Genomic DNA, 18,143 nt, shown 5'->3' on the forward strand with positions numbered 1-18,143 from the left:
TAGTCCATGTGAACAGTCCACAAATACTTTCAAGATCAAGAAATGAACGTAAATTCTTTAAACATCCTAATTGGTTGCCAAAAGGAAATTCATTCCAGCTAGAACTTAATTCAGTGTAAAGAAACTTAATTCATTTGATCTCAATGAAGATCAAAAAAACACAACCATATCCAGACAATCTTGGATTAGGACACACTGTTTGTATATATTTACTACATAAAGCTGTTATGCAAAAACAACATAAATGAGATGAAGGCCCTGTGAAATCATTCATTACTACTTCTCATGTATTATTAGTGAGCTGAACACTGTCCTGTTCATGCAAGGAGACACCAGATCTTCCTAAAATCTGAGTCTGCATACTGGATTTGTAGCAGTCAAACAGACAGTCAGATGTTTCTCATTCCCTCAATTGCACTCAGTGATTTTGCACTTCAAATGTTTTTTGCTTACACAAATTTAGGCCAGCTTCTCACCTTTCAAACTATTAATGTACCTCAGAGACATTTTCTAGGGAATTATTCAGGTAGACAACATTTTTTCTACTTGATTTGCTATGAAATGACAAGCACTGTTAAACCAAAGGTTAATCATTGATTAAGTTTAATGACACTAAAAGAAACAAGTCATGTGAGAAAGCAATTGCACTTTCATTTTTGCTGTCACAGGTCATTTATAGCTTTTGATTCAAATTCCACCCCATGCAAAGAGTTGCTAACAACATCCTACTTCAAATTCTAATGTACTACAAGTGCAGAGCAAGCATGTGAGCTGGCAGTAATCAGGCCATTTGTGAAGCATACACAGATTCTTTCATTCATCCTGCCCGTTAAACTGTTTGAAAAGACTATTTTATTGTTCCACATTAAGAGGTAGTGTTTCTGACGATTTGTTTAACAGAGAGGTGCCCCATTTTATTTGTACGCAAGACTGTTCTGCCATTTTTGTGCATTTAAGAACCTCAAACTCATCATCACCTGCAGTTCTTCCCACTTTGGTATGGACTTACTTAAAACAAAGAAAAAAAAGACAACAAAGGGAACCAGCTTGAAAAAAGAGCATTTATTTTATCTGTGACCAATAGCTCTTGTGCCCTAAAATATATGAGGAGCTGAAAAGTCAACTGTAAGTATCTACGATTCGTTCAAGGATGGCTACATCATCAGGGAGCTGCTTGTAGGAGGAATAGAGCTCTCTTCTGATCCCATCCTCCTTTGCACCATGGTGTATCATTTGATTCCATGATGTGACTCTTCCTTTACACCAGCATCAAGGAGATCAGAATCAAATCTTCCACCTGCTGAGGGAGAGTTAATGGGCATTGTTAATCCAATATGCATCTACGCTTTGGCCTACTATCCAAAATAATTAGCCCTCCAACAAAGAAAGAGCCTTTGAAAACTTAGATGTGGGCAGGAAATAAGCAATAGAAGTAGATCATGAGGCTTATAAGTCTATATAAAGCCTCTGTAAGCTTTCTTTTCTTCCTTTTCATCCACATAATATGAAAAAGAAGGGCCTACCGCTCTAAGCTTTGGGGCACTCACATCAGGACCCACATATTTTGTGCACAAACGTCAAAGAATTTTCTAAACTGACCTTGTTTGTAAGAAAAAATGCAAAGACGGTGATATTGGCTTGACCTAAAAAGTCAGAGGTTCTGTTACAAAGAGCACCTATAGGCAAAGGAGAACTATGCTTTCAAAAAAAAAAAAAAAACAATGGTGGGACAGAAGAGATTGTGTTTATTTGTAGATTCTACATGAATTCACAGACGAGTTTGACTCTTTGGAACTAGACCATTGCCAGATGCAAAGCTGTAGAGAACGGCCAGTCTCTGAAGCATAGCACTGAATCTTCATGCAATGGGCAAAGCACTCCAGATGTGATTTGATGAAAATGAGCTATTGGTATAGACCAATTCCAGAGTATCACCAGAGCTGATATCAATAAATTGGCTTTAAAATGGTAGTAGGACCAATTCAACAAAAGGAATGCCTTGAAGCATTAAGATATTTATCTTCTCAAAGAATGCAGTGAGCATTGTTTAAATATATAAAACATGAAGAGCATTCTAGTTCTGCGATATTGACATGATTTTTTTTTCCTTTATATCTAATTCAGGAATGATCATTAAAAAGTCTGCATTAAAAATTCTCATTTTCAGTGCTACAGCATTGGAGCATTGCCAGGGGCTTTTTGAAGAGTCACTCCACATCCACATCTATTTTCACCCTTTCAACCCAATTCTATATTGTTACTCCTGAGTGGTGGAGTTGCCTTTGAAAACATACAAAGCAGGTGATTTTCAATTGTGTAAAGCTGTGTTTGACATTAGGCATTTGAGTTCATGGGAATTGCCTTTCAAATTGCCTTGTCCAAACCATAGTGAAGTCAATGGAAAATCTCCAGGTGACTTAACTGGGCCTTGGATCAAATCCAATCTCTGGAGCCTCGAAGTCTGGAAGTCTCAACTGGCCTTGAAGTCAGTCCTAATTGTTCAAAAACAGAATCAGAATTTTGCAAGGTCAACCTCCTCCACACATGCTGTGTCCTATCTTGCAATGACTTGAGAGTCTCCTCCAAGGCTGCAGGCATTCAGCACCTCACAAAATGAACTCCCATCTTAGGATAAATCTTCTCACAAAAGTCACAGCAGTAGATGTGCAGTGGATTTATTGCCTTGTCTCAACCCTTCTCTGCCAAAATTCATCCAGCTGTGCAGTTTAGTCATCTTTAGCCACAAGTGGTGGTTGCGGCTCATCTGCTGAACTTATAAACCCACATGGAAATTCACCTTTAGGAGACTATTCTCTCCACGAACTGGTTAAGAAAAATAAATAAATAAAAACAAAAATAAAAAATTTAGATTAAAAGTGTGATCTGATCTCCAACCCATAAAGTTCCCACCCAAGGAACCAGTTACATGCATGTTTCAAGGAACTATATTGTTTAAAGAAACTGTAAATGTCACACAGTTAAAAGACAGAGATGCAGCTAGATTTAGTTAAACAATTGACTAATAACTCAGTCAACAATATTCTTATCCTAGGTAGTAGTTATCAGCTTAGACAGCTGTTAAAATCTTTCACTGTAATACTTAAAAGGCAAACCACCAAATTCAATACCATATTGTTTGTGTAGTAGTGTTTGTTTAAAGGTAAATCACTCATAAAAGTGTAATTTCCTGCTGATACATAATGGCGGACAGTGGCAGGAAGCCGGTCTGAGCAGACTGAGACCCTGAGATATGCAGCGCTAAATCGTCAGCAGTACTTTACCCCAGCTCTAAAATGATTGTGTTTTTACGCCCAGTCACACCTAAATTAGCACCGGCATATTCGGCCCTCTCGCAGACGCCTCTTTTCTCTTTGTGCAACAGCACAAGATAAGAAAAAGTGCTACAATCAACACAATGAAGTCGTGTTTCTCCAAATAAATAAATTCCCTTCCTGCCGGGGAGACCCTGCTGGGCAAAATTCCCTCCCCAGTCTGTTTTTCTTACTGATTTTTTACAGAATCATACTTACATCTTGGGTTTCCTTCTGCTTGCATTCGGCTGACACACTACCTCATAGGATTTCATCATTTTTGGAACAGCTAGTTGAAGTTCCCAAACTCACAGTGTTTCATTCACTGGTTTCTGACTGTCAGCAGCTCAGAGAGAGGGCAACTGTTGTTGGCTCTGGAAGAGCTGCTCTAGATTTGTGTCAGTATAACCAAAACCCCAATTAACCGGTAAGCATGTACTAACTCTTCACCCAAAGGCCCCTCAGCCTACACAGGGGCTGGCAGTATGAAAGTGATAGGGATGCTCCCAGGGATTAGACCTGAGAGACTGGCACTGTATCAGGCATAGGATGAAGCGTGCCCCAAGAGGAATCACCTGTTCCCATCTCGGTCCTTTGAGCTGAATGCTTTTTGCCCAACTTTATCTGCCTAAATCTCAGGTTGCTGAGTCCAAGCCAACTCTCTACGTAATATATTTTAAACCATAATCAATGAAAAGAAAGGCAGAAGGCAATTCATGCTGTGCACTCTGTGTACCTTTTTGGGATGGAATGAATCGGCATCCATCTCTCAGATGGTCCCAAGTCCCCAAGGCAGGTGCATACGTATTTTACTTTCCTGCATTTCTCTAAAGAGCTGTCCTGGGATGCCATCAATACGCCTTGATGGCCTGATGCCAGAGCATTCCCCATATGCCATAAGAACAAACTGGATAAAATCTTACAGCCTGTAGCTCAAGCCCACGCAGAGCAGGGAGGAAAGGACTCACACTGCATCCCTCGTCCTCTCTCTGCCAAGAGCCTAATTGCTCAGCCAGCTTAAGAGAGGAAGAACAACTTGTGTCCTTTGCTCTCTCACTTGTCTGTACCTGAAAAGCCAGACCCAGCCAGACCTGGATCTAAGCCACAGTGTTCAGAGGAAGTTTTGACAGAGTGAGGATGTTGAGCCTTGTTTGGTAGGAAGGGCAGCTGCTGTGGAATTTGTACTGGGGCTCTCATCTTCTTTTGGACAGGAGACTTCTGATATGTGCATATGCAGATATTTTTTACAGAATTCCTTTTAGCAATCCACAGAAAGGAAATAGGAGTCCACAAAGATCACAGAAAAGTGAACTACTCTGCTAAATTTAATACCATAAAACATTTATAGAAGGCTAAATTGGAAATCAGTTCCATCTTCCTCCATCTGGCAAGCTCTGCTTTATCAGTAGCAATGCACGTAGCTCAGGGAAATTCTCCCATCTCTCTCCATTAGAGTTTGATGTTATCAGCTTTTTTTTCCTGTCACATACAAGAAATTGCCTTTAATTAGCTCAGTTTACAGCTACACTACTCAGCCTTGGAAACTTGTTCTGGGATGTGAGGAACCAGTTGTCTTCTCAAGTGTCTTATGAGTCATCGTCAGTGAAAAATACACTAAAATCCTGCAGCTCAGGAGGGCTGTCTGGCATAACTGAGGCCACTGCTTCGTCCTGGAGACGGAGCTCCATTGTACATGCGTGTCTTCATGCACTGTCCTACATCCACTCCAGCTCAGCCATCACTGCCTCTCAGCACTGAGAGGAACAAGAGCAAAAAGCTACTTTGCCTTCCTATCTCAGTAGGTGTACGCCAAATTATGACCTAGGTAGAAGACTTGCTTGTCTAAAAATGCCCTTTTTTCGCCAGGTGTTTTTTTTTTTTTTTTTAATACAAATGCCTTTAGGAACACAGGTTTCGTGCAGTGAGAGCTGCTCGCATTCCCTGAAGTTCATGTTGTTAGAAATGAAGGAGGATTCATTTCCTGGTAAGTTGGATTCAGTCCTTTTGCAGGTTGCATAGTTCACAACTAAATATAGCATTTGTCAATGCTTTCTTTGCCCACAGGAAGAGAAGATTGTCCTCTTCATTAAACAGTTGCTAAAATAAAATGTCTTTGTTTAATTGAATGCCTCTGCAGACTCAGTCAGGTGCAAGTCCTATTTCTTCAGACAAAAGGACAAGAAAGGAAACATGCGACTGCCATATAACCCTGTCATTTGCTTTGAGGTGAGGAAGAGTTACAAGCCAGTCACACGTTTCCCTCAGTGCTTCAAGGACAGAAGGAACAGCTGCCAGTCTGGGGGCAGCTTGATGGAGGAGGACCACACACTATATATAAGCAGAATAGGATTTGGAGTTAAATTGCAGTCAGCAGGGGAATGGTTTGGAAAAGGCTATGAGGGACACAGTTTTGCTATGGCAATTCTCTCAGCTGGACCATGAGGTTTCTGCTGTGGTAACTGCTTCCTCACTCAAAAAGTTGTCCTGAAACTAAGTGAGATTTTACAATGGCTGCGGTGTGAGTGAAGATGCCACAATTTGTCATCACTTGTGCAAAACGGACCTCTTTGGTATAAGGACTGGGCTATTGGCCTAAGTCAAGGATTGGACAAACGTCTCTCCTTTTAAAAATAAATATTACTTCTTATTGTTGTTTGCACTGCAACCCTGACTGAGAACAAAACCTCTTCATACTTCCACAGGCAGACCCTGCCCCTCAAGACTTGCGTTTGAAATCAGTGAGAAAGATGTGGTGTGGCAAGGGTAACAGAAATAGAAAGAATTAGGTTGCCAGAAATGAAACAAGAGGTTAGTTGCAGTGCCTGAATGCTGATTTAGGATGCTAATGATAGAAGGTAGGAATATGGGGAAATAATTCAGGAAGTCTTCCAGGGGTTCATCACTTAGCTGATTATAAAATTTAAGGTTTCTGAATAACACTCTGTGCTATCTGTAATAACAGAATTCAGCATAAAAGACTCTGTAAGTAACATGCACAGATCCATGATTTTGCAGTCTGTGCTCCAAAAAAGCATAGTAATCTCAGGCCTTTCTTCTCTAAATTCATTACGTCTGGATTTTTTCTGCCTTCATCACAGCAGAGGTGACTTTGTGGAAAACCACCAAGTTACACCAGAGCAGAATTCAGCAGAGAGCAGAAAAACAGCAAGTCACCTGCCTTGCAGTCCCAGTGAGACTTTCCTTGTGTTGCTGTTGTAAGATACGTTTGCTAGCCTGTAAGATACTTCCATGTGAACCTGAATCCCTCCCTCTTCCCTTCTCTATGTGTTAAATGTTAAATGCTACAGCACAGGCAAGGCCCCACGCTGATCCATGGCTGTGCAGGGGATCAGCTCCCCAGGCCTGAATGCTTTCTCTAGCAGCAGAAGAATAAATCTGGACAATGATTGCATTTCATGGATTTGTAATGATACACGTTTTAAGGCCAGAGAGGCTGTCATGATCTCGTGATCTGACAGTCTGACTTTTCGCGCAACCGAGGGCAGAGAAATTAATCCAGAAGCTCCTGCACAGCCCTGTGGTCTCAGTTTGTGGTTGGTGAACATTTAGAAACTACAGCTTGCTCCAGCTTCCTGATGATGGAGAATCACCACATCCCTGGTCAGGTACTGCAATGGTTTGCCATGCTCAGTGAGTCACCTTAACATAAATCCTCTTAAGCCTCACAGGTCACTTACCAACCTGGAAACCAAGACATTCTGCAGACTCTGTTTCACTACAATACAAATAAAAATCTCATGTACAAGACTTTTGGGTCTATCACTCAGCCTAAACCATCCAACAGAAATCAGAGCTGGTTCTCAGAATATACGGATATTCGCTGTAAAGTATCACCGAAGAGACAAAAACCTACTTTCTACCTACATCACAAATTTACAAGCTGGTGTATTATCCAACCCAGACCTTGTTATTTAAGCTAGTCTTGGCCTTAGATAGAAAGTCTGCCAAGAGGCTCCTAAGGACATTGAAGCTGAATTTCTCTTCCTCTTTGAAAACATCTCTTGCTGCAATACCCTTTGAGGGAAATCACAAATGCAGGAAACAGCAGCTACAGTGCCGTGTGTTTGTCCATATAGAAGGAATGCGATGATATCATTTTGGAATGTGCTTTCTTTCTCAGGTTTTTGTTTTGGTGGTAGGAATGTCACTTTCTTAAAAAGTAAAGCACATTCTTGGCCATTCTTTCCCTCCCCCCTGGCTTCCAAATTTTGCCTACAAATCATTATTCCCATCTCCTGCCATGTGTTTTTCCCAACCTGTCAGATACCATTCTCATGTTACTAGTACAACCATCTGATGTCAGACATCCTAACAGGCAATTATAAATAGTCATTTACTATTAGCTACAGGGTTTATTTCTATACATATAAGTTTCAAGATGTTCTCTGTTATTTTAACTTGAAAGCATTATTTATTTGCATTTGGCATAGAGGATTTGACCATTTAAAACATGTCTACTTCCATCATGCCATGGTTAAGCCCCAAGCGCAATCTTAGCCCTCAGAAATGAACCATAAATACCTCATGTTATCCATTTTCAGAGTAACCCAAAGGCATGTGATATTCTGTTCTCCATGAAGCTGACTGGTAATCTTTTTTACAGTTCTGCCTGAGAGTGCCCATTTCCCAATGCACATGTCCTTATAGCCGGATAACATTTGTCAGTGCAGATGAAGATGGCCAAGGCATAGTCATGCTTTTCTGTGAACTGGCACTTTTTTTCCCAATTTAAACTTAATCCACGTGCTATGCACTTCTACTATACCCCTTATTACATCACACTTTTATGCTTCTACTTCCAATTGTTCTTAAGACTAACTTAAGGTTATCCTAAACCAGTTCCTCAGGGCCCCCAAGGACTAACACCCCAAAGGGACTGAGATGCTGGAGAACACACCTGCACTTCCAAGAGGCAAACCCTATCTCATTATGCCAGGTTGTTGTCTCTGCAGCACCTTCCATCACATGGAGGAATAAAAATTCAAAATTGTCCAGGAAACAAACCTTCAGACAGAAGAATTTGAGAGTTTAACACTATTTTTCCTGTTGTGGATTTCAGTGTGCTTTGCAGATGATTGGGACAGAAATGATCCCTACAGGAAACAACACAACTCTACATGGTTGGAAGGTTCCCTTGTCCACATTGGGAAGATGAGTGTGGCTTTCCCAAAATACAATGCTGATGCCTCAGGAGCTTGTCCTGCAGCAATCTGGGACCTCTTCAAACAGCAAGTGGATCACTGATGGTTGGAAGGACAAAATGAGCTTCTTGTCCACCCTAGCAGCCAGACTCACAGTGTTTAAATTTTGATATTGAGAAGGGCAATGCGTATCAAGCCAGTGAGTTACAAAATTCCTACAGATCCCTAAAAACAACATGTTTTCTCAAGTATGTGCTTCAGCAATAAACATCTGATAAAGAACACAGTAGAAGAACATCAGGACATTGCCAACATGGGAGTCAATTCAAATGCAAAAATGTCGATTCATATGTAAATTAAAGTTGACTCCAGAAAGATGAATCTTGAAAGTCTTCTTGTCCTAGTATGTCTCATGTCTCAAAGATGACATGGTGCATTTCCTAGGTCTTTATTCTCAGAGAACAGCATCATTAACATCAGTCAAACTGCAATTTCTGATCAGGATCATCATGTCTACAGTAATGAACACAGCGCTAGAGAAACCCAATTCACTGTCCTTGATCTAATGTTCTGTCTGATCTCCAGGGTCATTTCCAATGAGCGCTGCTGTGGTTTTATATCATAAAAGTGTTTCATTTTCTTGAAGAATGTTTGACAAAATGCTAAGGATCTGTAATTGGACAGAGAATCAAAATTATCTAATGTAATCAAAGATACTGCAAGATCAAATATTGACTTTGCAGTAACAAAGCCATCACTACAAAACAATTAAGAAGTCTAGTTGGGCAGATGTAATCCTGCAAGCATCAGCTAATTCATTTTCTTAACTCTTCTATACTGCCTAAAGATGATTATGTAAAAACAGAGGCTTCCTACCGAATTAAATCAGGATTGTGTGTGGGTGTAAGGGTGTGCCTTCACTGCAGCAGTTTACATGGCAGGGGCCATAAACCCAACTCAACAAGTCTCTATGTTCTTTAACAATTAGATAAACCAGTAATAACTTCATAATTGCAATTCCACAAGGTAATTTCATGTTCCTGGGAGATGACAATATGCATACAATTAAAAGAAGAAAGCTTTTCATCCCTGCAAACTATCCTACTGGATGCTCCCATCTTTTTTATTTGCAGTACACAAGCAGCAGGGAGGGCAGGGGTCACCCTGAGCAGCACAGATGTTCCAAAAGGGGAAGAGGGAATCCTCGAGACTGTAAATTTGTTGAATTCAGTTCAACAGAAAATATGAAAACGCAGCTTTCTGATATGCTGCCTCTTCTTAGCAATTTTCAGTTTTGGGGTTGTGTGCAAGAGGAAATGTCTGGGGATAAGGTTCTTAGATGGAGTATAACAAACAGGGTATGAAAAATCCCTTTTACTCTGACCATCTTTGAAACAACAAAGCAGCTCGATTTCTGAATTATTATATTTAAGCTCTCTTTCAACTTTCCTTTTTCCCCCGTCAGCTTTAAATCTCGCTGTGGGTGGAGGTCTAATGTCGGCACATGCAATTCTATACTTTAATCATTTTTTAACTACAAGATCAAAGCAAGTAGGTTTTTATTATTCCAGTGTCCGATACTTCATAACTTAACTATTGAATGTCAGGCAACAGCTTTTCTCAATGCACTGCATTAAAACAAGTCTTTACAGCTACACTCCATTTCCACCAAGAAAAAAAAAAAAAAGAAAAAAAAAAGAAGAGCATTTGATTAATCATAAGAAAAATTGTAGTAGTACAAACAAAATAGAACAGACTTGTTTCTACATTTACTCTGGGGCTGTGCGAGCAGTATACTGCCTAAGAAGAAAGCCTGTGACAGACATCGTAAACATCTTCATCCTATTTTAACTTCTAACACTTTTCTTCACTCTCCCTGCTCCCACACAGGGACCCAGAGACATTAACACCTGGCCCACAGCCAGACCGTCTGGGTGAGCAGGCCCTGGGGTGTACCCCTCTGGCCACGGCCCTGCAGAGCCATCGCACCAGAAGAATGAAGGCGTCTTTTATCCCCCTGGCGTCAATCCCTCCTTAACTGTGCCTGAATCCCATCCACGTTGCTGGTCTCTCTCCACCGCCCTGTTTATGGGAATTCCTCCCATCCATTTGCTAGCGTCTCACTCTCATAGCTGGGTATCACAGGAATGAAGTTTTCCAGCCTGACTGCACACTTTTTCATTTAGTGACAACACTGGCTTCAAGTTTGGGACAGTAATTCCAAGACAGCAAAATTTTCATCACTCCTTTAGATTTCTGGAGAAAAGATGCCACTTACAATACTACGTGACTCGTTAATGTGTTCACTACTGCTTGGAGGGAAGTGACTTAATCTCATTTAGCAGTCCAGTGGAATTTTAACAGCATCTTACTGCGACTACAGCACAAGCTCTGAGCTCTTCTGCATGTGAATCACCGTGGGCACTCAGGGAGTCCCACTGACCCTTGCCATTCAGCTGCTCCTTGTGTGCGTGGATTTGCTGAGCGGCGTTTCCAACCGAGCAGAGCACCCACAACACTTGCACTTTGTTGTCAGGTTGAAACCCTCCCAAATACTTCTCCGTCACAAGCTGTTCCAATTAAGAAGGCATGCAATAATATTCCTAATTACATTTTACTTTGATGAGAGATCTAGGCATTTTTTTAAAAATGCATGTTGTATAGGGTTAGAAGAATCTTCATTTCAATTCTTTGCATATTTTGGCAGGAGCCGTGTCTCCGCCCTTCAGTGGGCTCCGGGCTCTGCAGGGGCATGTGCATCTCTGCGGCTACCGCAACCCCGGTGCTGGATGCCAGACGCCAGCAGAGCGACGCGGGGTTATTTTATGCTGACTCACTCCAATGCTAAATCTGCGAGCTCTGACTGCTCCAGTGCAAGAAGAAAAAAAGACCCTGAGCAGTCCAGGGCCTTGGATGGAGGGGTTTTGCTGTAAAATGCTCCCTCAAAGCTGGCAGGTTCAAGCGAGCACTTAGAAGGAGATTTAAATTTTGTTGATTACAATGGTAATAAGCCACAAACACAAATTCAAAGAGTAAGAGTCAACCAAACCCGTGTTCTCTTTGAGCGAGATAAAATCTCTGCTTTTTACACACCTATCTACTGCTGCGTTCCTGGATAAAATGTGTAATTTTAATTAACTGAAAGTACCTGCCTTTTATATTGAACTTGGTGCTAAAAACAAAGAAAATCATACAGCAAAAACGCCATGTTGGCTGACGGTCTCTCTCTTTTGTGCTGAGAAACTGGTATGTGCACTGCTTTCTCCTCAATCAATACACATTAGTGTGTAATTGGGGACTATAAAAATATCCACATCACTTTGCTAATTCTCTTGCCAAACAGGCACATGCATTTATATTTTAGGCTTCTCTGATGCACGTTCCACAGACAAATTTATTTCTGTTAGGGAAGCAGCTATGGTGACTGCAATTATCCCTAAAATAAGTAAGGAAAAGAAGAAAACCTAACAACAAATGTGTCAATACAGAACTAAAGTTAAGCACAAATAAATTAGATTCTTCACTGCAATCATTTAATACTATTCTAGTACGAAATATTTGTCTCTATTATTTAAACTATTATGTTTAAACCATCTCCATTTAACACACGTGTAAGTACAGATGGAGGTACACATTTATCTATGTGCCGCTCAAGAATGCTGTGGTTTTGTTGGATCTCTCAGGATTCTTTGGTCAGTACAGATCCTTTGATCATAGTAAAGAAGAATTTTAGGTCAGGAATTCATATTTACACTGAATCAAATCTGAGCAAATGGATATTTCATTAGAGCTAACTTTTAATCTCCATCCAGACCCAGGTCTCCAACATCCCTTCCTGGATATCCTCTGTTGTCTCTGCCCAAGGGTTTTGCCGTCTCACTCTCTCTTTCGACACCGCCCTGTTGGTTGGCTAGCGAGATGCGTTGTTTCTCTAACTAGATCAAGGATTTTGCCAAGTCCTGTTGCTTCCACTTCTGTAGCATATTTAGAATTCCTCCAGCCCTCTCTATCTCAAAATTCTTGGCCCTGCACAACTGTTTTATTTTGGCTGCTCGAAGCCCATACTAACCTAACCAGATTTTGTCTGGCAACACAGATCTTTTTAACCATGTCTGTTTTTCCCTGGGCACATCCTTGTTTACCAAGTCTGGTGGTGGTGGAACCAGTACAGTAAAGCTCAGCATATAAAGACACCACGGAAAATCCATGCTGAGTCTTTAAAGTGCCACAAAACAGAGCTGAGGACATAGCTTAGCCTAAGACTCAAGTTTTCTTTGGTTTGTTTTTTTTGAGGATACTTGTATCTGTCTACAAACTACAGCTTGTTTTTCATGTTTCCAAAATGTAAGCATGCGACGCACAATTTTGATTTTTCATGCCCAGCTTGCACACAGGTGAATGCCCACAAGCAACTGTCTCTGGGTAATGGCAAACGTAATGCAGAGACTCTGGGATTCTCCCATTAAAGCTAACTGAATTGGGCTATTATAGCTAATAATGTCTGTTAATATATTAGTGGATTGCTAGTTTAATGTACACTGGTAGATAAATGCAGATGTTGGTATTGGTGATGGCAGTGATAAAAACGTAACAGTACAAAGATAGCGTCTTCTGCTGCAAATCACTTTTTGCTCTATTACCTTCTCCAGTGTTTTAAGAAAAATTCAGCATCAATTTTCACAGCAAATCTTTAAGCAAGGCTCAGATAACATTCATCCCATGACCATTTTAATCAGTATTCTCTTCCTTCTCTGGCAGGTTAGATAGAGCACTAACTTCAAGTTTTCTTATATAGAAAATGCACAAGATCACTTTCTTTTAAGAGTTGCCTCAGTGGTTTACTAAAAGACTAAAAGTTCATCTTTTTTTTTTTAAAGCTTTTTATAAAACTCATTTTGGCTGAACTTGGAAAATGTGACTATACAATGGGAAAGGGCAGGCCCTCCTTTTTTTTTTTTTTTGTCTAAACACAATGGCAGGATAAGGGAGTCACTGCTCATTACAAGGAATACACTTTAATCAAGCTGCCCAGCACCAAGTATTCGTCTTCCATCACTTCGGATGCCAATGTTTGTTTTCTGTCTGGGAGAAGAAACAGATAACACTTTTAATTTTAATAAAAATATTCCAGAATGAAGGAAACAGATGACCTAATTTGGAAGATCTACTTCTTTACTTGGTTGGTAAGTGACTTAGGAGGTAAAGATGACTGGAGTGTCTCCCATAACAGCGTTGCTGCGGGAGATTTAACACTTTCCTGCACAGTTTTCTAGTTGAGAAGCATGAGATTGATTGCAATGGTGTTTGATTCAACTCTCACAGCTTCAACAACATTGCCATTACTATCACGTACAGCTTGACTTGAGTGGGAACTGCAAAATACACTGTTTTGACTAAAACTGCAGTTGGAAAGGTGGAAGTCTGGTTTTATTAAATACACACGGGTACTTGCTAAAATTACTTCTGCAACTAAAACCAGGACTTCATCTTCAGTCTCACAACAGCCCCATTCTCTGGTACAATAGCATCCAGTGTTTCAGCTTTAAGGAAATCATCACAAGTCTTCTGACACGTTTCTTTATCCTACAGTACTGAGTGCCTATGAGGAGAAGAAACCATAATCATATGAAAGACTCATCTTTCACCTAAATAATTAATTTCAAGTCTCCCAGTTTGTGCAGAAGAACACAAAAGCCTTGAAGACTCACAGTGCAGGGAAACTGAAATGTTTATTTATTTTGAATCCTCATTATATCATCTCCAGGACTTTGGGGCTTGAGTGTCACAATTTTTGTGTTGTTGGCTGACAGCAGATACTAACGCCACTTGAGGGTTTCAAGTATCTTGTCCTGTCTGGATGTAGCATCTGATAACAGCGGAGACTGACTTTATTATCTGTGACCAGGTAGAAATAACAGCCTGAAGACTCCTCTTCTGCTCTAGGATTCATCTCCTTTAAAACCAGATCTCCCACCCTTTTCTCCAGCAGCACTTAACTCACCAAAATCAAGGAAGGAAAGGGTAAGAGGAAGGGTGAGGGGGCAGGAACATGAAACCTACGTCCTCTTTCCCCTCCATCACCTCACATACCAAGGGAGCAGCCCTGTTGTCATTGAGCTGCAGGTACAGAAGGCACCAGCGCTGCAGGTTGTCCTCCTGAGACTCTTTGCTGGGAACGCGCGAGGGACACCAGGGAAGAGGAGACAGGAGGTAGTGGCAGACCAGAACCAGCGTGTTTTCTGCCATGCAGTTCTCCCCAGGTAAATCCCTACTTGCCTTGCATCACACAGCCCGTAACAGCTGAAACTTGATGGAATCTGTCAACTTGTCCACAAACTTCCAAAAAAGATGATATTAACTATCAGCTACCAGGAGGTGGTTTCCCTTGGAACTCGTGCTCCAGTGGTGAATGATCCCAACATGGAAACATGTATTACTTCTCATTTAAACTTGCCCGACGGTAGCTTCCTAACACTAATTCTTGGTACTGCAATGCAATGCAGCATCTCCCCATATTGGGTGCATTAGGCAAAAACCAGGCACACAAAGTCATTGCCATTTTTTTTTGTGAGCAGAAGCTGGGACCTGAACTGAACAGAAACATACAGCGGGTATTACTGACAGCTGGTTTTGAGGCCCAGGCTACCTGTGCAATGTAGCTAATGTTAAAAAATAGATGGTCTGTTGTAAGGATCTTGCAGTAATATCTGGCAGAACATCTACTGGGCATTGCATACCTTGAGAAGGGTACTGACTGGTGACAAGCATGGGATTCAATCTTTGTCCCAGAGCCATCTATGAATGGATTAGATCTCATTTCCATAAAATCTTTGTTTATTCTACTGGCCTACTAATTACTACTATTAAAGCAAGTGTACCATGTATGGTCTTGCAAGTGCACTGCTAACAGCGTCAACAACCTAGAGCTGCCAGGCACCTAGGTGTGTTGCAAGGTCCTGTGTGCAAACATCTACGCCCATCATACGGGCATTTTTTTGATTATCTTATCATTTTACCTTTTCAGAGGTCACATCCAAGAGAATGTAAGGATTTATTTTCCTCTATCAAAACCAGCAACACTGTGTCAGCAGAGGGTTTGTCCCATAGGCCAGATTAGAGCTGGACATGCTCACTCCTGGTGACATGAACAATGGATTATTCTGGAGAGGTTCTGTAGAAATCCTGCTAAACCTTACCCACAGAGATGGTGATCAAAACGGTTGAAATCAAACATCTCATCACTCATTAGTCATGATCTTTCCTCTTTCTTTGTAGTTGTGAAAAAATATTTTTCTTCTACCCAGAGCTTTTAAAACAGTTTTTGTTTAGCAGTCTGTTGTTCCTGCTTGGGAAGTGCAGAAAACAAGTAGAGAAATACAAACTTATTTTCTATAGATTGGAAATCCTTTTTTTTCCGGTCAGCTCCGTTACTGAGTCAGCTATCTGAGTGCACTGCCAAAGGAAGTAATGGGAGTTGTCGATACAAAACAGAGGGAGCAAAAATCAACAGGAGAGAAAATTGGGTTTCTCTTGAGCCAGCGCCAAAAACAAACCTATCAATGATGTAAAACAAGACAGGGCTTACTGCAGACTTGCAGTTTCCCTGCACTATACTGATGATATCTAAGTTGCACGACTGCTTTGCAGCTCTTTTTCCTTTAATCCAAACAGTATCAGCCTTCAGACTGCTTCTCAGCATATCTGTCTGTTTGCAGACACTACTGCATTTATTTCCATCTGGCGCACATTTTAAAAGTTTTCTTCACAACCTGAAGGATTAACTGCCCCCTTCTTTTTACAGAAGTTTAGATTGTGAAGCACGCTGAAGAAAACAATCCCAGCAAAGAAGCACCAAATCTCTTGCAAACCCTCCCCTGATCATTGGGCATTCAAGGATCTACCAGCAGCTGTTAATGTAATGTTATGGATGTTTAGCAAGACTTCCTGTATCTAATGAACGTAGCTCTTTCAGTGAGGAGACAAAGTGCAATGCTGTCCCAGGAAAATAAAAACGATGTAACATTCAGTCAGGAATGCACTTACTACATGGCCCGGAATGGTGAACTGATCTCATGCTTCTGTGACAAAGATCTCATCTGTAGTCCCCACGCATTGCAGGCACTGGCGCGGCTTCAAAACGAGTGCGATGATCCTGCTCCCAAAAGGAACTGATTAGGAGGGATGTTCCAGGAGCTATTCGATACAGGCAGCACAATCCAGAATGCCATTTATAAAGTTAAAAAGAAAAAAAAAAAAGCAATCTTAAATATTTGTCTAAGAATGCCAACAGCATCATGTAAGTGACAGTGAAAATAAAGGCTTTTTAAGCATTCCTATAAACATGGTGTTCCTGGATTTGTAGTAGGCAGAATGGATTGACAGATGTTTTGGTGTGAGCATGGCACTTGAAAGAAAAAGGTTCTGTTTGTTTTCTGCTACCCTCCTCTTGATTTTAACAGAAATTATACATGTAGGTCTATTTAAAATCCTGCCACTCATTTCTCTACGCCTTGTTGTGCACAGAACATACGCCAGGACATATGAAGTAAAAGGTAAAGTTGTGAGGTGAGACGGTGCTATTGGAAACAAGGCAACTTGTACAAAAGGCTTTTGGCATCTTTTGCCAAATACCCATCTTGTGGCAAGAGCGCAAGCAAGGGAGTGAAAATGTTCTCAAGAGTTTTGCTTCATCAATACTAAAAAATAAACCTAAGTTAAAATGGGTGTTGCCCAATCCAATTGTCAAACATCGCTGCTGCAACACAAAGACAAACGTTTATTGGCTTAACTTTGAAACTGCAGTAAATGCTCTTCTATTCAATTAGATAAACAAATACAGTACTGAGTATATAATAGGGTCCTTTCAAGTAAATTATGCTTCCTAACTCATGTGTAAAAGAAAAATGACTTTTAATGTTTATATTCCTGTAAAATAAGAAACCATCAAGGCTCTCCTTCTGTTATATTCCAAATATATATATATAAAAAAAGAAGGTTTAAATGATGTCCATTTTAAGACAACGTAAGCAAAGCTAAGAAGTAAAGCCAGGCTGACATTCCAGCTTTTCTTCTCACTATTACAAGAGAGAGGGAGAAAAAAATTCTCTGTTCTGTTCTCATTTACAGTAGCATAAATCCCCAGGAACTGCACTGACTTCAGTTGGTTATTTTGGATTTAGAGCAGACTGGAAGAGATTAGAATTTGGTCACACATGAATGAAGAACAGAACATCCACATGCACTCTAAATATATTTCCCTTTCTTACGTACACAAAACAGCAACGTTGTTCTTAGCAATGACAGAGTACGTGCTATTGGTTTACCTGACTGCCTAGAGATATGTATACAGGTACGAAGCGGGATGCCCCAGCACAGGAAGTGCTTCAGTTACCTTCTCCAGCAAATGCTTCCACATCCATGGCCAGAAAGAACTGCATTCTCTACAGGATGAGGGCATTAGGCAAGAGGCTAAAATGCGTACATACAGCATGATGCATCCAGTGATGAGAGCCACCTGTTTGTGAGCCCATTCTACTGTTTCTGCCAGAGACTGGCTCTAAGTCACGACAATCTTGCATGCAGATATATTAGCACACATGGACTGTATATCTTTAAAATACCAGCTAGAAGACTGTAGTAGTTGTTGTAGAGCACTATGGTTAAAACAATA

General features: G+C 40.8%; 1 long non-coding RNA gene across 1 annotated transcript; it reads right to left on the bottom strand.

Annotated features, from left to right (window-relative positions):
• Positions 1–1,047: 1,047 nt before the first annotated feature.
• LOC147600482 (uncharacterized) lies at positions 1,048–16,622 on the bottom strand. The gene is made up of 2 exons (XR_015258761.1): positions 16,517–16,622; positions 1,048–1,300 (listed from the first exon to the last, which is right to left on the bottom strand). It is a non-coding gene; the product is annotated as an uncharacterized LOC147600482 (long non-coding RNA).
• Positions 16,623–18,143: the final 1,521 nt, after the last annotated feature.

The sequence above is a fragment of the Chlamydotis macqueenii genome, chromosome 5, assembly GCF_036417535.1.
Source record: "Chlamydotis macqueenii isolate bChlMac1 chromosome 5, bChlMac1.mat, whole genome shotgun sequence".
NCBI classification, from domain to species: Eukaryota; Metazoa; Chordata; class Aves; order Otidiformes; family Otididae; genus Chlamydotis; species Chlamydotis macqueenii.